The sequence below is a fragment of the Macrobrachium nipponense genome, chromosome 32 (assembly GCF_015104395.2).
Source record: "Macrobrachium nipponense isolate FS-2020 chromosome 32, ASM1510439v2, whole genome shotgun sequence".
Classification (NCBI taxonomy): Eukaryota; Metazoa; Arthropoda; class Malacostraca; order Decapoda; family Palaemonidae; genus Macrobrachium; species Macrobrachium nipponense.
The window spans coordinates 71,536,930-71,556,049 of NC_061094.1; the positions used below are offsets into that span (position 1 = coordinate 71,536,930).

General features: G+C 39.5%; 1 pseudogene; it reads right to left on the bottom strand.

Moving 5' to 3' along the window:
- Positions 1 to 16,229, bottom strand: part of LOC135207602 (multiple inositol polyphosphate phosphatase 1-like) — a 73,152-nt pseudogene extending 56,923 nt beyond the window's left edge.
- Between the last annotated feature and the right edge of the window lie 2,891 nt (positions 16,230 to 19,120).

The window sequence follows — 19,120 nt, forward strand, 5'->3', positions numbered from 1 at the left end:
GCTTGGACTACTCCTCTCCGGTGTATGACAATAGTAGCTACCCCGCTTCCGTAGTTTTCTGTTCCCCGGCGTCACCGGAAACAGTTAACCTACTTGCTACTAGCTCTACCGGATTCCCCAGCATGGTGCATGGCAAGAGACGGCCGAGTCGGGAATAATTCTACGACACCGGACCACTCCGGTGTTATGGCATATCAACCACGGACATTGTCCGAATGGTTAACAATGGTACTCACGTATCATTCCATTTATAGGCCACCCATTGTATGGAGACCGGCTGCAACGCCGTCCTCCAGGATCCCTGTGAGCACGACGTCTGCCGGACCCACGCCACCTGCGCAGTCCAACTAGAAGGTTCGGTAGTGTAGCATCACGATAACTGTTTCACCTGCTACGATCTCATGGAATGAGTCTCCTCTGATGTAAGTGACTCTCCGGCGTGTACATAGAGATACAGGGTGGACCATGGTAATATATATGTCAAACATATACTACCTCCTAAGTTAAGTTATAGTAATAAGAGATAAGTTTAAGTTTAACACTAACCTTCTCTTACAGGGAGCCCAGTCTGTTCGGGATGCTGCTCTTTCCACCCTCAAGGTATGGGTGGGCGGCTTTGGGCAGAATGTAGGCAAGGCAAGGCCATACATCCTCTCCAAAGAGTTGGCCACTTTGATCTTCCCCGGGGGGAAGAGCACCGGCTACATGGACCCCGAAGTAGCAGCTCCCATCATAGCATCTATCCAAGACGCGGTGTCCCAACACTCAGAGGAGGCTTCGGCGCAGGAGGTTGCAGAGGAGGTCGCGGCACTCGATCTGGACGTCGAGCCCATGACAGTGGACGGCATGGGCAACGGTAAGGATGTTAGTGAGGCAAGCTTTGTAGGTGCTCAAGGCCTCCCCTTGGGCACGTCTAGACCTTCTTCCCCTTCCTCTTCTACTTCCTCCCAGGGATTCTCCGGGGGATTTCCATCATCTAGATCGAAATCCCTCCCAGGGATCCCTAAAGTCAAGGGCAAGCGTGACTCTAAATTGCTGCCAAAGCCCCTTCCTAGAAAATCAAACTCCAGCCAAGTCTATAAAACTCCGGCTCACCATCAGAGAGCGGACACCCAAACATGGGTCTCTCTCCAAGGGCTCGAAGACCAAGTCTTCCAAGGAGAGAACCCACTCTTCCTCCTCGGAGCCTGTGGCATCCACCTCTAAAGGTGCGATACCGAAGGTATTCAAGGAGAGGGCAGAGCCCCCCTCCTTCGACCAGGAAGCATTCGCATCCAATATGATGCAACAAATGGGGAACATGGTTGGAAACTTAGTCAATACCAAGTTTCAAGAAATCCTAGAAAGGCTGGTTACACAGGAGACCATAGTCGCAGGTCTCCAGCAAGGCGTAGCGTTGGGGCTTCAACAAGCCGGCCAAGTAGCCCAAGGCCAGGTTATGCCGGACTCTCCATTCTTCCCCTCCCTTCCACCCAAGCAACCCATGGAGGGTGGCTAACTATGCACCTTTCATAAACGGCATGCTTACGATTGAGGGCTGCGGAACTCGAAGGATTGAGGACTTCGAGTTCTACCCACCAGGGTTACAGGCCCTTTTCATAGGCTATGTCCATCTTACGGACTCTGCTTTGATCAGGGAGGACAAGGTCCCGAAAGAGACGGTCATCCTCTCTCGGGACCAAGCTCAACAGGCTTGGATCCGTAACCACGATGAATGGCAGTGTGTTAACACTAAGGTCACGGCCTTCAGGAGTCCTTTCACAATTTTCACTGTGGACGCGGACACCCCAATCCCATTCGCATCTAAAGTGGCAGAACTCACTCTGCAAGCTGCAATGAGAGATGAGCCTATGCCACAGCTCCGGGAGACAGAATCAACATCTCTGCTACTTCCCGGAACAGATGACCTATGGGTAGACCTCCCAGCTACCTTCTCAGTTGGCAACTTAAAACAAATGACTGTGCCATCTCTCTAATTTAGTGAGAGACTACCCAGGCTGTCTGATGGGCTCATCCAGACGGAATTCGACGCTAGGACACGGCTTGGGAGGTCCCTCAACGCTCTAGTCATGACAGAAGCAGCGGCTCTTGTCTATTCACAAGAACCGTTGTTCAAGATCATTACTAAGGCACAATTGCTGAGTATGCAATGTGACTTATATGATTTTGTTGTGGCTAGGAGGAACTGCAGGAAGCATGTCCTAGCAGAATCCACGATCAGGCACGAACCCAACAAACTCCTGGCCTCTTCTATATGGGGAGCGGATCTCTTTCCAGCCTCAGCAGTCAACGAGGTGCAACATGAGGCTGCTAAGTTGAACCAAAGCCTACGGGTTCGGTGGGGATTAGTCTCCAAAAGAAAATCGGAGTCTTCCACATCGAATCCCAAAGCAAAGAAAAAGCCTAGGAAGTTCCAGCCCTTCCAGGCACCCCAGCAACAAGCTTTGGTTCAGGCAGTACCGGTTCCCCAACCCTCTACCTCTAAGAGCTAACCCCAACAGCAGTTTGTGCTGTTGACACAGCCACAACAGCCGCAGGCGTCAACTTCCTTTTCTGTCTCCCCAGCCTTTAACCCAACCTTTGAAAACCTGGCATTTCAGGCATTCAATGGATTCGGTAGGGGCAGCAGATCTAGAGGCGCCTTTCGTCAACGAGGCGGCGGAAGGGCTACCAGCAGAGGCAGAGGTTCACGCGGAGGGCGTGGAGGCCGTCCATCAGCAACCCAATGAGAACTCCCAGGTAAGGGGGAGGCTATACCTCTTTCGCCATCGTTGGAGGTTCAGCAATTGGGCGCAAAGTATTGTTTCCCAAAGGTCTGGGCTGGAGTTGGATCAAAGGTCCACCTTCACCCAACACCTTCTATAAAGAACCAACAGCGGAGTAGATAGAGTATTCCCGCGATCTCCTTCACAAAGGAGCAGTGTCAAGAGTCAAACATTTAAAATTTCAAGGTCGCTTGTTCAGCGTGCCAAAGAAAGACTCAGACAAAAGAAGAGTAATCTTAGACTTGTCCCGTCTAAACTTATTCATTCTTTGCGACAAGTTCAAGATGCTGACCATTTCACAGGTGCGGACCTTACTTCCCCGTGGGGCTGTCACCACCTCTATAGATCTTACAGACGCCTACTATCATGTCCCGATAGCAAGACACTTCCGCCTGTTCCTAGGCTTCAAATTAGGGAACCAAGCCTACTCCTTCAAGGTAATGCCCTTCGGGCTCAACATAGCCCCCAGGATATTTACAAAGTTGGCGGATACGGTAGTCCAGGAACTAAGGTCTCAGGGTATCATGGTAGTAGCCTATCTGGACGATTGGCTCGTGTGGGCCTCAAGCATCGAAGATTGTCGCAAAGCAACCGCCACGGTCATCCATTTTCTTGAATACCTAGGATTCAAGATAAACAGGACAAAGTCCCAGGCTAACCCCGGTGTCCCGTTTCCAGCAGCTGGGAATTCATTGGAACTTGGATTCGCATACTCTATCAATCCCGCCGTTGAAAAGGAAAGAAATAGCCAAGGCAACCAGACAATTCTGAAATGCAAACAGAGACGTCCCCGGAGAAACCAAGAAAGGATCTTAGGTTCTCTCCAATTTGCTTCAGTGACAGATGTCCTATTGAAAGCCAAACTGAAAGATATAAATCGGGTTTGGCGTTCAAAAGCGAACAGAGGGTTCCGGGACAGGTTAACTACGATTTCGGTGATCTTACGGAAACGTCTCCATCCCTGGGAGGAGTTCAAGAATTTGTCAAAGACAATTCCACTACAATTTCCTGCGCCGGCCTTAGTGATCCACACAGATGCATCACTAACAGGTTGGGGAGGATACTCACAGTACAAGAAGGTACAAGGTACTTGGTCCTTTCAATTCTGCCAGCTTCATATCAATGTCCTGGAAGCCATGGCAGTGTTCCTCACCCTGAAGAAGATTCCCCCAGCCAAGAAATCTCATATCAAGCTGGTGCTCAACAGTGCAGTGGTAGTACACTTCATCAAAAGGGGAGGTTCCAAATCAAGCCACGTGAACCATGTCATGATAGCCATCTTTTCACTTGCTGGCAAGAACAAGTGGCACCTATCAGCCACTCACCTTGCTGGAATAAGGAACGTGGTGGTGGATGCGCTATCACGCTCAGTCCCACTGGAGTCCGAATGGTCTCTGGACAAGAAGTCATTCAGTTGGGTATGTCAGCTAGTAACCAGGGCTCCAGGTGGATCCCTTCGCCACGGAATCGAACCACAAACTCCCTTGTTTTATGTGGCCCCCAACCTGGACCCTCTGGTTTACGCTACGGACGCGTTGGCTATAGATTGGAATCAACGGAACAAGATTTACTTTTTTCCTCTGGTGAATCTTCTCATGAAGGTTCTGAACAAGCTCAGGACATTCAAGGGTCAGGTGGCTCTGATAGCTCCCAATTGGCCCAAGAGCAATTGGTTCCCTCTTCTCCTGGAGTTGGGCCTCCGCCCTCAACGGATTCCCAACCCCAAGCTGTCACAGCTAGTACAAACGCGGACTGTGTTCGCTTCCTCAGGAATTCAGAAAGCCCTAACTTTATGGACTTCATGAAGTTTGCAGCTCAGAGGGATGCTGATATCGATCCTCAGAACATCATGTTCTTAGAATCAGATAAACGTGAATCAACCCTTCGTCAATACGATTCAGCAGTTACAAAACTGGCTGGGTTCCTGAACGAATCTAATGCACATACCATGACCACAAATCTTGCAATCTCCTTTTTCAGATCATTATTTGAACAAGGTTTGGCAGCTAGTACTATCGCTACTACCAAATCAGCCCTGAAAAAGATTTTCCAATTCGGTTTCAAGATAGATCTAACGGATTCATACTTTACTTCTATCCCCAGAGCTTGCGCCAGGCTCAGACCTACTGAAAGGCCCAAGTCAGTGTCATGGTTCTTAAATGATGTCCTTAAGTTGGCCTCAGATACTAACAATACCTCGTGTGATTATCAATCCCTATTGAGGAAAACACTATTCCTCATAAGCTTAGCCTCAGGGGCTAGGATTTCAGAACTGTCGGCTTTATCTAGAGACCCAGGTTATATAGAATTTCTCCCTTCACGGAAAGTGTTACTTTCTCCAGATCGACAATTTCTTGCCAAAAATGAGGATCCATTAGATAGGTGGGCCCCATGAAGATCGTTCCACTTCCACAGGACCCATCCCTTTGCCCGGTAACTTCATTGAAAGCTTACTTAGATAGGACAACTTTGAAATCTTCTGGGCCTCTATTTATTAGAGAAAAAGGTGGCACTATTTCCCTAAAAGCTATTAGGCAACAAATTTTATATTTTATCAAAAAAGCCAAACCGCAGTCCTTCCCACGGGTACATGATATTAGAGCTATAGCTACCTCAATAAACTTTTTCCAACATATGAAATTTGAAGATCTGAAGAAGTACACTGGCTGGAAATCTCCAACAGTATTCAAACGCCATTATCTTAAGTCCTTGGAAGCCCTTAAATACCCGGCGGTGGCGGCAGGAAACACAGTTTCTCCCGATACCGCCGGTGATAGTAGTCAATAGTCCAGCTTATGTCTCTCCTTTGCCTTCTCCTTCCTACCGGCCTCATTAGCATTCTTGCCTTAGCCACAGTTACGTCACTGTCGTACTGGTCCTTGGATATAACATATTGTACATACTGATTAGTTCATAAGACCCTTCCATCTAATTGTTTATTTACTGTGATAATTTATGTTGTATGATAGTTTAAGGTTATTTACTCTTTATGTTACTAGTTTGTAACTTAATCTAGATTATAATGAACTAACCTTAATTGTTTTACATTTGATCCTTTTGGAAAGTAATTTGTGCTCTTCCTTTTTCCAAGCTTGGTATTTGCTCTGGTACTATTTCACGAAGCGACACGGCCAAGCCCAGAAAAGGGATTTTGACGTAGGGAAAATCTATTTCTGGGCAAAGGGCCCGTGTCGCCCAGTGAAATCCCACCCTTGTCCTTTTTCCCCCCCGTCTGTGCACCAAGCTTGGGTGCTATCTGCAGGTATGACATCAGAGGCGCTACCTACATGGTAGCAGGTAGTGAGCCTTAGGTCGGCTCCTCTCTTTTTGAAGTTTTTTGATATAGGGAGAGGCTAATTGGAAAAGGACCCGTGGTAGTGGTTTCACTCTCCCCAGAAACCATGCCGACACCTTATAATAAAGGTGAGCGAGCCAGAATATTCTGGCATTTCCAATTTAGCGGTTCCCTGGTATTATAACAATATTTTACCTTAGAAATAGTGCTAAAGGAACCTATTTCACTGGGCGACACGGGCCTTCACCCAGAAATAGATTTTTCCTATGTCAAAATCCCTTTTTTTTTTAGTCTGTTTCAGAAAACTGTTAATTTCAAAAGTGTTAATTTTTTATGCAAACCCATTTATGGTTTAGCCCAGTATTGTAGGCCACATGAACCATGGCACATCCATTTTTTTTTATACAATGATCACAAGACCCCAAACTGCAGTCACACTTTTCTCATTGGTGCATACAGAAAACTACATGTCAGCTACTACTTTTCCTTTATTCGGTAAACATACGATAGATGTTTTTGGGAATTCACATACCACAATATTGGGTTATAGTATATATGGGGTTGTAGTGAAGCAGACAGTAGTGGAAAATATTCTGTTAACCACAGCGCCAGACTGACCTAATATACAAATTACCACAGTCAAGGCCTTTATCGATTAGTCTCCTATATACTACAAACTAAAACTGTTGATAATCTAAAATTCTAAAAAGAAACAACTACTCTGAACTTTATACTGTGTAATAACATGCAAAGGCAAGAGATACAGTACAAAAGTTTTATCCAATAATTATTATGAAAACTCTTACGTGTTGTTAAAGGATGCAAGAAACCAAGCTTGGCACTGACAGCATGAATGACACTTTGAAACTCTTTCTCGTTAACAAAGAGTAACCTTTCTTTGTAAGTAGTCTCATTATTCTTGTACACTTCACGCATCCAGCGAGGGCAGGACTTGTAAAACTGAAATGTAAAATGTAAAACTTGAGCATAATAAATATGTATTTTATTACTGTGGGTGCTGTTAACAACTTGCGATTGCTAACTGTATTTACCCTATGGGTAATATAAGTTGACACAATGACTGACTGTGCAAGAACTATGTCTATATATAATATATATATATAATATATATATATATATATATATATATATATATATATATATATATATATATATATATATATATATATATATATATATATATATATATATATATATATATATATATATATATATATATATATATATATACATGCACCTCTTGTGCATGTGTATTGTCTTTTATCATATACCGATATTTTTTTTCACTCTATACCTATAATGTCTGTAAAAAACTTACTTAAGTTTTTGTTCCCATTAGTGATTTATAATTATGTGATCTTCATTTTGCCCTGGTAAAATTATTTGCCTTACTTTCTTAAAATTAAAACATTTTTTATTGAATTAAAAAAACAAGAAACCTATTTACAGGGAGGAGCATGAACTCTGTAGAGTACAATAATTTTAGTTTCAGTTCTTAGTGTGACTTAAGTTTAAGGGGGCCGGCCGGAACTCTATATATGGAGGTATAGGGCGAAAAATGCAAAGTCATGAAAAAATTCATGGAGCTTCATATGGCAATTGAGAATACGTATACGAAATATTTCGTCAAAATTCCTCTTACTTTCGTAGTTACAGGGTAATTAGTTAACGTAACTCAATTAGCCTAAAACATTGATCCGTACAAGAAAATGCAATATTTCTTCTATTATCGTAAATTTTGATAATTATTGTCAAAGAAATTGGGAGAAATGGCATCTGTAAACAATTCCCCGAGTCGAGAAGAGAACTTCAGGCTCAAGCTACCAAGTCCAGTCCTGATTTAGTGCGATCACAGACGTCAAGTAGTCTACACGTTCCATTTCACGTTTGACATTCGCCTGCTTTCACGTATGTTTATGTATGTTTCGGCAAGAAATTTTATCATGCCAATGAGGAAAAGACAAGGGAAACATCTCGCTAACATACAGACGAGAAAATTCGCCTCAAGTATTATTACAGAATATACATATATGCGTAGTTAGTGAAGAGAGGGGAGGGTTGCTTAGTAACGCCCCCTTCTTGCTTGACAGCACACGTCACACTGTGCCTAAGGCTGCGATCTTTGAGCAAAGAGATCTTCATTTATGATAAATAACAAAGTTTTGGTTTTTTAATACCCAAAATGGAATATGAAATTCATAATAATCCTGATTATTAAATTGTCTTTGTAAAAAAAGTGTACGCCTTCGAGTTTCATCTCTTGACATTCTCTTTTGCAATTACGTTTGTTATCTTTGTTTCGGGCAAGAATTTCATCATGCCAAAGAGGAAAATACAAGCAAAACATCTCGCTAACATACAGAAGAAGAAAATTCGCTGTAATAAGCGAGGCTAGTGAAGGGGGAGCAGAGTTAGTGAAGGGGAGAGAGAGAATTGCGTAGGAAGGAGTGCCCCATCATGCCTCAAGCAGTGCCCCAGGCTGCGATATATGAGCAAAGGGATCATCATTTATGATTAAAATTATGATAAATAAAATAGTTTTGGTTTATTAATACACAAAAAACAAATATACATTCATAATAATCATTATTTATTAATATTGTCTTTTATAAGAAATACGAAGGAAAACTTTGAACGCCCATATCTCAAAACTATACTTATTGACCTTCAAAATCTATCTTCTCACTTAGTTTTAAAGCTATAACATTGGAATTTGGTATATAACTCAGAAAGACATTATAGAACAATCAAATAGAGCCCTTTTTTCCAATTTTTGTTTCGTATTTTTTTTATAAATTTTTTTCTCCTGATTTTATAGGGTTTATTTTTTGACCATATTGAAAAATTCAGATCCTAGCCCCCCCAAAAAATGACTTTTAGAAAAAAAAAACTCTCCATTCGATTGGAGGTCTACATCAGGTCTATATATGGTAGTAATCCCAGGTCTTAATATTAAATATCAAGGGAGGAGATAGAATTTGAAAAATGGTTATTTTCGGGATAAATCGCCCTGGCGTCACAAAACCGAAGGTCAGAGGCGAAAATCATATGCGGTTTGGAGATGTTTCCCAAGTCACCTATTAAGTGGTATGAATATCAAAGTCCTGTCCTTAAAAAAGGGCATTAGCCGGCCGGCCCCCTTAAGCATTAATACCTGAAGATACATACATGGGTAAATTAACTTTTACCCAATCACATGAAGTCTCTGATTTGCCAAAAAGTATGCAATTTTTTCAATTCCATATGAAGTATTCTAAAAAAAAAATACTCACTCTAAGAATAAAGTTTGGGCTGTATGGCTGAGGAAACTCTATGCCTCCAATTGCGTCATCTCCAAACATGCCTCTCATAAAGTGGTAAGCGCTCTGCCCTGTTCGATTTTTTGTTGTGAATTCAACCTGAGGAAAACCAAACGAAAAGAAAAAATTTCATCTATAATGAACACAGATTACATATACAGTTTTTCTTTCACTATGGGGTATGGCTTATAACTGAAGTCCATTTATTGTACTGAGCAAAATCCTAGACGCATAAGTCATCCAGTAAAAAAAATGGGTTTGGAGTCTGACGCCTATAAATGACCCCAAGAATCTTTAAGTTTCCAGTAGCCAACTGCCTCAGTTTGTTAGTGTAGTGTGGCCAATCAGCTGCAAGAAGACAGCAGTGTTTCAAGGCAGGAACGTTAATTATAAGTACCACTGGGTTTGTAAGAGATATTTCTTGATAAAATATTTCTTTCAGCAACAACTCTTACTTATATAACAGTTTAGATCAAAAATTCTGTGGGAGGGAAATGGGCTTCAGAATCCTAGAACTGGCTAATTAAAACTTAAGTGCCCATCTGAGAGCTCCTATGATTAAGAGTAATAAAAGGGGAATTGACAGCAAGAAAGTGTGAAAGGTGTAACAGGAGGAAACCCTTGCAGATGCACTGACAGCACTAGCCCCCCTATGAAGATAAATTTCAATGACATGACAGCATTATAACTATCCCTGCAGGCATCAATTTCACCTTAGTCTACTAATAATGTTCCCTTAAAGTCAAAGTCATTTGAGGACAGTGAAACTACTGGTGACATTGATAAGTTACTAATTGTTCATTAACTTGTCTACCATAATCTGGAAATAAGAGAATATGTCTAATTTATACATTCTATTTGGAGGTCATATACAGAAGTTCTGACAAAGATAACCATACTCAGGGGTTAGGAAAGGCCTATGAAAAACATAACCTTCTTCCTCTTAGACGAGCTATGATGTATCATTACAATGAATTCACATAAGAATGAACTGCCATGAAAAAACTAACTTTACCTTAAATTTGGAGGGATCGTACGGAACCTTAAACAAGTGAGGGAACATATCCCGCCAGTATTCACCAATCGAATAAAGTTCATCAAAACCCATTTCTTGAAGCTGCTCCTTATCACGAGGTCCATAAGGAGGGAACCAGTCGGTCAGCTGCGTGATATCGGCATCAGGAAGGCAGCCTGTCGAAGGAAATTCAAATTACTCGAACTTTTCTACCTTGTTATGGAAAAGCACTTACCTTAAAGTTTAGCATTAAATACAAAGCTCTTATTTTCCTGAAAAAATTATATTGTATACTGAAGTATTACAAACACTTGCAAAGAACTACTTTTGAGGTTCTGTGGAAGAACTCAACTGAGATTAGTCTCTGTTTTGTGTTTTTTTAGCTTACAAGAGAGAGCAAAGTATAAACTTTCATTTAGTATTATCTACAATGCTGATTTTAATAATGTAAATAAGTAAAAAATCTTATTATAAAAACTTACTCCCTTGGACCATGCTAACCCCTGTGGCTCCCACACTCATTGAATTTACTGTAACTAGAATATGCCTAGAATAATCAGCAAAGTGATATCCACAGATATAATAATGCAAGTGATAAGTTTGAAAATAAAATCTATTATAGTTTCAAAATTTTGGTTTTTACCACAAACCCTTCCTCAAATATAAAGTTAGGGTCTTTGGAGCCAATGACTTTGCAGTTAATTAAGTGTCAAGTGTCCAAAAAGTTCTAAAACTAACCATAAACAAGTACTTTGCTAATAAAGCCATGATTTGTAATGGTCAGTAGTCATAAAAATTAAACCGGAAAGGAAAATACTATACCCAACAGAATTCCAGCCTCAAAGGGCATAGTGATAACATTATATGGATAAGGAAGAAAGTCAGGGGGGTTTTCATTACAGAAAGCAGTTGAGACAATTTGACCAGCAACTATGGCAGGGCCACAAAACTGCTGTCAAAGGATTACATAATGTTTTATATCTCTTAAACATAACTTTACAAAAGTACTGGGCGACTTCACAAAGGTATAATTCATAAGAGAATCAGGTTCCTTATCTTACTACCGATGACTTTAATAGAACTGAGTGCCTGTGATACTGTCGTTCTCGGTAAGACCAAGGATGGCTTAGATAAGCCAATAAGAATCACAGATTTGAAATAAATCTTGCATAACTCAGTAGCTAAAAACAACTGGCTTTCTCCCCATTACTTGAAAGGTTTGGTCCTCCACATTTGAATCTCCATAGTTTTCTCAGACCACAAGCAGGTTTGCCTTACTCCTTAATTACACAAACAATGAAGGAAAACAAAAAAACTGGAGGTGGCTGGGAGGTGTAGATTGCATTTTGCTTACAAATATTTGAACATAAAGGTACATATAATACCAGTTCTTGGTTAGAATAAATGGATAAACTAAGTCTTAAACAGAAACACCCTTCAAAGCAGCCTGTTGTATGGGTGCACAAGTCAGTCCTGAGCTACTGCTAAGTAAATCTGACAAAATGAATTCCTGGTATCTGAAGACACTTGAGAGCAAAGAGTATTCTAACTAACATCAAAAATAATAAAACTATGTAAAGGGAAGTGAAAAATGGTCAGTGAACTTCATGTAAAACACCAACACTTACAGAACTTTAATAAAATGCATTAACTGCAACTTTACAATTAAGAATATATCTTACACCCATAAGATAAAATGTCAAGTAAAATAGAAAGGCATAAATTGCCAAATTATTACACAATACTGACTCCAAGAGAAAGCATTGGATATGATGCACAACAATTATCCAAAGAAAACAGATTTACTTACAAAGGCCGGCATGGTAGTAACAAGCCACTTCCATCACTTCCAGCTGACAAAGGAAGAGTTAGTATAATAGTGAAGGAATTTGGGAAGATTATACACAAACCATTAAAATAGGAAAAATATTAAAATCCCAACAGAAATATGGATGAAGCACAAAAGTGTGAAATACAGAGTATAAACCACAATTTTTGGCAGCAAAGGTAAAGACCTGTTGCATATTTGACAGACACACAGGAGCATCTAAATAATCAAGGAAAAAGGGCATAGAAATCCAGTAGAAATCCAGTAGAAAGTACGTAAGACAGAAGGCGTGGAGAGAGCTCATTCAGAGCTATGCTGTACTAAAGGGAAAATTAGTGTACGTACGATTCTTATGAAATGAAGATGAAGACAGTCAGTGAATAATAAACAGCTAAATTTGGTACACATATAACAGCGAGAAAAGAAGTGACGCTTTAGTGAAAGCAGTGGAGGAAGTGACATTTCGGAGAAGGGGGCACCAACTCCAATAGGGTGCCTCACGGAATTCATGAACTAGTCTAATTTGCCAAGAGAAGTGAAGAAAGGCATTTGCAAAGAAACGTTTTGGGCTCATTACAAGCAGATTTTATTGAGATAACACATACAGATATTGGTAAATTACAAATATGGTATATATATATATATAGATATGATTAAAAATGTAAGAAAAATAATTTTACTTAGGCATACCTCTACCCTGCTGGTGATTAGACACAATCTGATTGGCAATAGAAGGCAAAACATCCACTAATCGGTTCATATCATTCCCTGTAGGAAAGCGAGTTCCATGTCGAACCAGGAGCCAAGCTTGCCGAGCAACGCAGCCCAGCACTGAAAAAAACAGATCGTTGGCATTTTATTAAAACACTATTAGATCTGAGTTATGAAAAGCCATTCAATGGTCTTCAGTAGTACTTACATTACTTTATATATAATACTGATTTGCTTTATCACAAAGAAACACAAGAATCTCAAGATTAAACACCTCCATTATAAGTTTTCCTAGTTGGTGGACAATATCTCCTAAAAGGAAAGTATGTATATTTGAAATCAAAAGTAATATGTTATATGTGCATGCAGATCCCAAGGGCCTCCAACAGCAGTCAGAATAAATCTACTGCAGATGTAAATATAACTGTACCTACACAATAAGCAACTAGCTTTAACATTTTAATATGTGATCATTATGAATCTTTATTGTTTATCTACTGGTGTTACACTTGTACAGGTGCAGAGCATGAGCAGATTCATGTACTGGTGACTGTTCACCCCAGCAGGTTTGTGAATTAACTCCCCTGCACTGCCCAAGATCACTTGCCCTGTGAACGGGTGTCAAGATTACTATCATTCTCAGCACAAGAATGAAGGCTGCAAAACGACTTCTTGGCCTTCTTGTATAAGACTGCCTTTAGGTAAGTTTTTGCACACATTCAACAAAGGCCACAAACATTCAGACCAGAGAATACTTGGTATTTCAGCTTCAACAACAGCCATGTTGAATACTAGGCAGCTAAAGAAAGAGTGGATGCTGTTTACCAAGTGAATTAGTACTTCAACTGTTGCTACTTAACTGCTTTGTTATTCAGCTCCAATGACAGGATCATAATTTGCTGAAGCTATATCCATTTAATAGATGAAGGCTAATATTCTTATAGGAACAGAGGCTCTTGAGTCTTCTATTTTGAACAGATGCATGATCTGAACCCAGTCAGAAATGAATAACATGCATAAACTTATACTAATAATGTATCTGAAAAAATAATCATACAAAATGTATTTATAAAAACTATATAATTTTACTTGAAACAATAATGTCTAAATAATTTTGAAGTCACTAATACAGTACTTTACCTTCATCTTGAAAATTTTCCCAATTACTGCTGTCCTTTTCTGCATTGAAATAAGCCGTTTTGGTTGACAAGCGATGTATAGGTGTTTCATCACTGACATCTTCACATAATGGAGAACCAGAACAACAAAGAATGAGGGCAAAGATCACAAAAAAAGATCCTTGCATTTTTACCACCTCAAACAACCTAGGGAGAAATTATACATTACTAAACAAGCAACTTCAAAAAACCATTAAGTGACAACAGAATGCAAAAATGAGGACAAATATGTAAAACCTAACCTAATGGTACAAGTGCTCAACAACGTAAAATAAAGTCTAGGAAATTTTATTTAATTTTGATGTTCCGTAAGTGCAAACCTCTTATTTTACTTATGCTATACAGTATTGTCCAGATCAAAGACATGTTTCAATTGGGATAGAACATAACCTAGGCCTAGGCCGCCAACCCATGACCTTATTAGGAGGCATTGTTCCCCTGGGCCTCCCAACAAGATATCACGCATTGCCGAAGGATTGTTTCAATTCGTTTCTGAACTGTTGCTGGCCCCAAAAAAATCTATCAAATGCACAATAGCCTGAATTTTTCACCCTCATCCATAAGATTAATTGGAAATGACTTAATGATTCATGAAATGCTAAATTTGAAGGAGACGGCTGCATGGAGATATTTTTTATTGATATAACTTTTTTGGCTAAACAATACTACTGCAATGGGTGTATATAACACAGGAAAGGTAAGATAATTCAAGAAATTTACCAAAACAATCAGAAATTTGTCGTCATTTTTACATTTTTATCTTCATCCCTTCAGGGCTAGTACTAAACAAGGTGAAAGTTCTGTGGGGCATCATATTTTGCCTTAGTACCAGTCCCTCAGGGGATGAAAGTCAAAATATATACAAGATATGTCATATTTCTCATTAATGTGGTAAATTTCTCAAATTATCTCAACCTGAACAACAACAAGGTAAATGACCGAGCGTCGACATAGCTGCCACCGATACCAGAATGCAGCCACCTTCTCGAAAAAAGTACTTGAATTAGCTGCCATGAGCATGAGTCAAGAGTTGTGGCCCCATCCAGGCAGTACAACGAGACGAGCGTGTTTTCTTTTAAATTACGAAATAAGGGCATAATTCAAGTGCTTTTTCGGGAAGTGGCCGCGTTCCGAGAGAGGTGGCCGCTATGTCGTCGCTCGGTCATTTACCGTATAAACACCATTTCAGTATTGTTTGGCCAAAAAATTGTACTAATAATAGGAAATGATAGGTTCATGTGGTCGTCACCTTAAAATTTACCTATCCATAAAATTTTGGTTGTAGGTTTACGCACTGGGATTATTTCAGCGTCTCTTAAAGACCAAAAATAGGGAGTTGGAGAGCTTAGATGGCAAAATAGAGAGGGCACGAAGTTAAATGAGACGAAGAAGGCCTTCAAAACTTTGAAAGGGAAGACAGCAGAAACCCCATAGGCTACTACTATAGGCTAGTAGCCTGGTTTAAGGCTAAATAGCAAGATAGAAACCATTAGTAAGTGGGATATGGATAGCCTCAAGTAGAATGCAGCTCCCCTAGGCTACTTAATAACATCTAGCCTACTGCCTACTACAGTAGGACACTAAGAGACCTCCTGTCCAAAATTCAGAACCTCAAAAGTTACGTTGATGAATTTGTGCCATATTAAATTAAATTGGAGAAAGTGTCTTCCTTCTCGTTCGTATCAATGAAGGATAAGACAACGCTCGAGTCTAGGTTACCTACTTTAACCTTTAGTATATTAACCATAAATCATAGATTTACTATCAAAATACTTACATGAATTCCAACCTTCACGGATTTTTCAGTCGTAAATGACAGGAGAATAACTTAATCGCTTCGTTTTTGCTGAAATATAGTAATAAGCTTCACAACGTGTCTATTATTTATCTCTTTCTATCACGACTGCCTGGTGACCTGGTCTGGTCAGACATTTATCACGATTTATTTTTTATGATTTAATTTTTGTGTTACGCCTTCCCAGCATTTTAGAAGTGATTTTTTAAAACTAATGTTTATATTTCTATTTAATTCATATTTTTTAGATTAATTGTCAGAAAATACGACACAATGATATTTGTTGACAGTCTACAGCTCTTCTTCTTCTCTTGAGTTGTCATTCAGAATCAAGGTCTCGACTCTCGAGGACCGACCACAGTGTTGTTTCACGTACTTAAACCTTGTTGTGTGTGTGTGTGTGTGTGTGTGTGTGTGTGTGTTATTCATAGTTATCATATTCCTGTATCTTCATTATTTTTCACAGCAGCCTTTGATAAACATTCTTCACGGTCTAAGCTTTGTCCGCGTCAGAAATATACTGACAAATTTCTTTATAAATCTGTTTAATTGACATCTGTAGTGGGAAGTGAACTGAATATTAACATTTTGTATGATTTTTTTTTATTAAATATTATAAACGGGAAGTATCTGAGGAATCATGGAATGATATTATAAAATAATCTGTTGCACAATCTTGAGTAGTAGTGCCGAAAACCAAGAGAACTTACATTGATCAACATTTACGTGTTCATTAAAATAGGAATGTCTGATTCTCCGTTTCTGAATACTGTAGTTTTATGTTATTCTTTCTTTCATTATAGCAATACGAAAGAGAGATAGTAGAATTGATTCAATCAAAGGGTGGTTAGTCTAATAACAGTAGGTTAGCTGCCGTACTTTGGTATATGAAACGACTTCTTTTAAATTTCTGTCTTCAACAGAAAATTCTCCATTTATATTTGGTCAGGCAGCTCAGCAGCTGTCTTGATGGTTGCTGGTAGTAACTACTCAGTTTTTCTATGTTAATTATTTTGAAGGAAAACTTGTTAGAAGTTGAAATTTGAGTCGCGTCCTTTGGGTAAACTGTAAACTGTAGACCTTAGCTTTAGAACTTGAGCCTCCTCACAATTTTGGATGATAGGCCCCCAGAAAGGTTAGCAGCGGAGCTGTCAGTTCATGTCTGAGATAACCTCGGAATACTTTCGGCAAAATTCAGATTATTTGGAAATCCTACAAGCGTAAAATCAAACAAATTAGGTAACATGCTAATAGTTAGCTATGTTTTGCTTAAGTTTTTACAGGACATCCGGTGTAGTTATGGCAGCTGTAACCAAGACGTAGTTAAGGTCATGATGAAGACGGTGAATTGTTTTAACAGACTCCGAACATATTAGTTCGAAATAGACTTATGGAACATTCCAGTAATCAAGGTTATATACTTGAATTTGTATATGTGTGTATTTCAAAAGGCCTGGAAAGTAGGAACGTGCCTAATATTTTATTACCAGTTTATTAATAATAATTCAAGCTCAATTTTTTATACTATATCCAAAATTTTTGCAGCATAGAAAATATATAGTTGATGGATCTTCAAAAGGTGGTAAGGTTTCTATTATTTGGGGGAGGGATGACCGATTGTCCCTGTTTTACTAGTAAGAGGAATTAAGCTATATCTATTAGGCCTACATACTGTTTCCAGTGACTATGTGAAAAATACAGTTTGCTGCTTTCAATAAGACAGAATTTTCGCGTCTACAACAACATAGTTACATTTACTGTATGAATATCAACAACAGGATGAAATTATATATATAAGTTTTTGAATACGCGATGAGGCTGTATATGTTGAAGAGCATAGTGTTTCCTGGTCTTGAAGGAAAGTGGGTGATAAGTGCCGCAGAGGGAGATGATGAGACACAGCTTCTGTTCCACTGCCTGACTTTTTTGTTCGGTAGCTCAACTCTTCTCAGTTCCTTCTGAGTATACATTCGTATGTCGTTTGTTTTTCCTGTAAACATCTCTATCGTTGCTTCAAGAGATACCATGTCCTGCTTGGAAATAGAGCTTTGAATTCCTTGAAAGAAGATGCATTGGTGTGAAGCTGTATGGTGACAGGGCATGCGCAAAGTAGCAAGGGTTCTGTAGGAGATTTATAGGATGGCTGTACTTTAACAGACATATATCCATCGTGTGAACGCATTCTAATTAGTATATTTTTATTTTGTTAGTGTTTTTGCGCTACATTTTCTCTTATCTGCAAAGCACACCACTAAAAATAATGGCCATCTTTCGCTATGTGTAGTACGAGTCGTGTTATTATACGAATGCAAAACTGTATACAAAGTAACATGGCTTCTTACAGACAAGACACCAATCAGTTAATTTGATATCATGTTGGAAACTGAGTCTGAATCAGCTCCTCACTTATTGACATATGGTACTAGTTAGATTCCATTGCAAATATATTATTCGCACAGATGATTAAGTATTTCCAAGAAATGCTCTTTCCTGTGTGTGTGTGTGTGTTTTACTGAAAAAGAAAAAAATACGAAACTGCTCCTGCATCAATTGTATTAGGAAATGGTAAATCTTGCTTGAAGACAGACATCATTCTTAGCTTCTTTTTCACTTTCTAACACTTGAAGTACTGGAGAAGGCAGTGGCCCACCCATAGGTATAGAGAGGACTCTAAATCAGTGTTTTTTTTTAAACTCTCTTGCGCAGTGGACCCCTTATTATGATAATTTCCCTCTTGGGTTTAAAAGTGTTTTCAGGGTATAATATATAGTACTAAATTTGGTACTGAATTAATTATTAATGGCTTATCTTCAACGTAAATGTTTACGTTTTACTTAAAATAACTTTCACAACATTGAGTAAGATAAAATGCAAATACTTATAAGTCAACACGGTTTACACAGTAAATTTGTGGGTTTCTTTTTCAATCTTAAGAAGAAAACTGAAAGAAGTTCTTGTTTGGTTTCACAACATTATTAATTTTGCATACAAATTTTAGTAAACTTAATAGCAACGCTTCTTCCTCACATTATCCTGTGGACCCCTGAGAACTCTGGGGGTCCGAGGACCACACTTTAAGAAACACTACCCTGTATCTATGGGTCCAACCGCAAGTGACGATTCGCAAGTGACGATTTTGGCCAAGTCTTGTCCACCCGCCTGTGGTGTTTGCGTATGGTAACACACAGCGTCCCGGGCTTTAGATAGTTACGC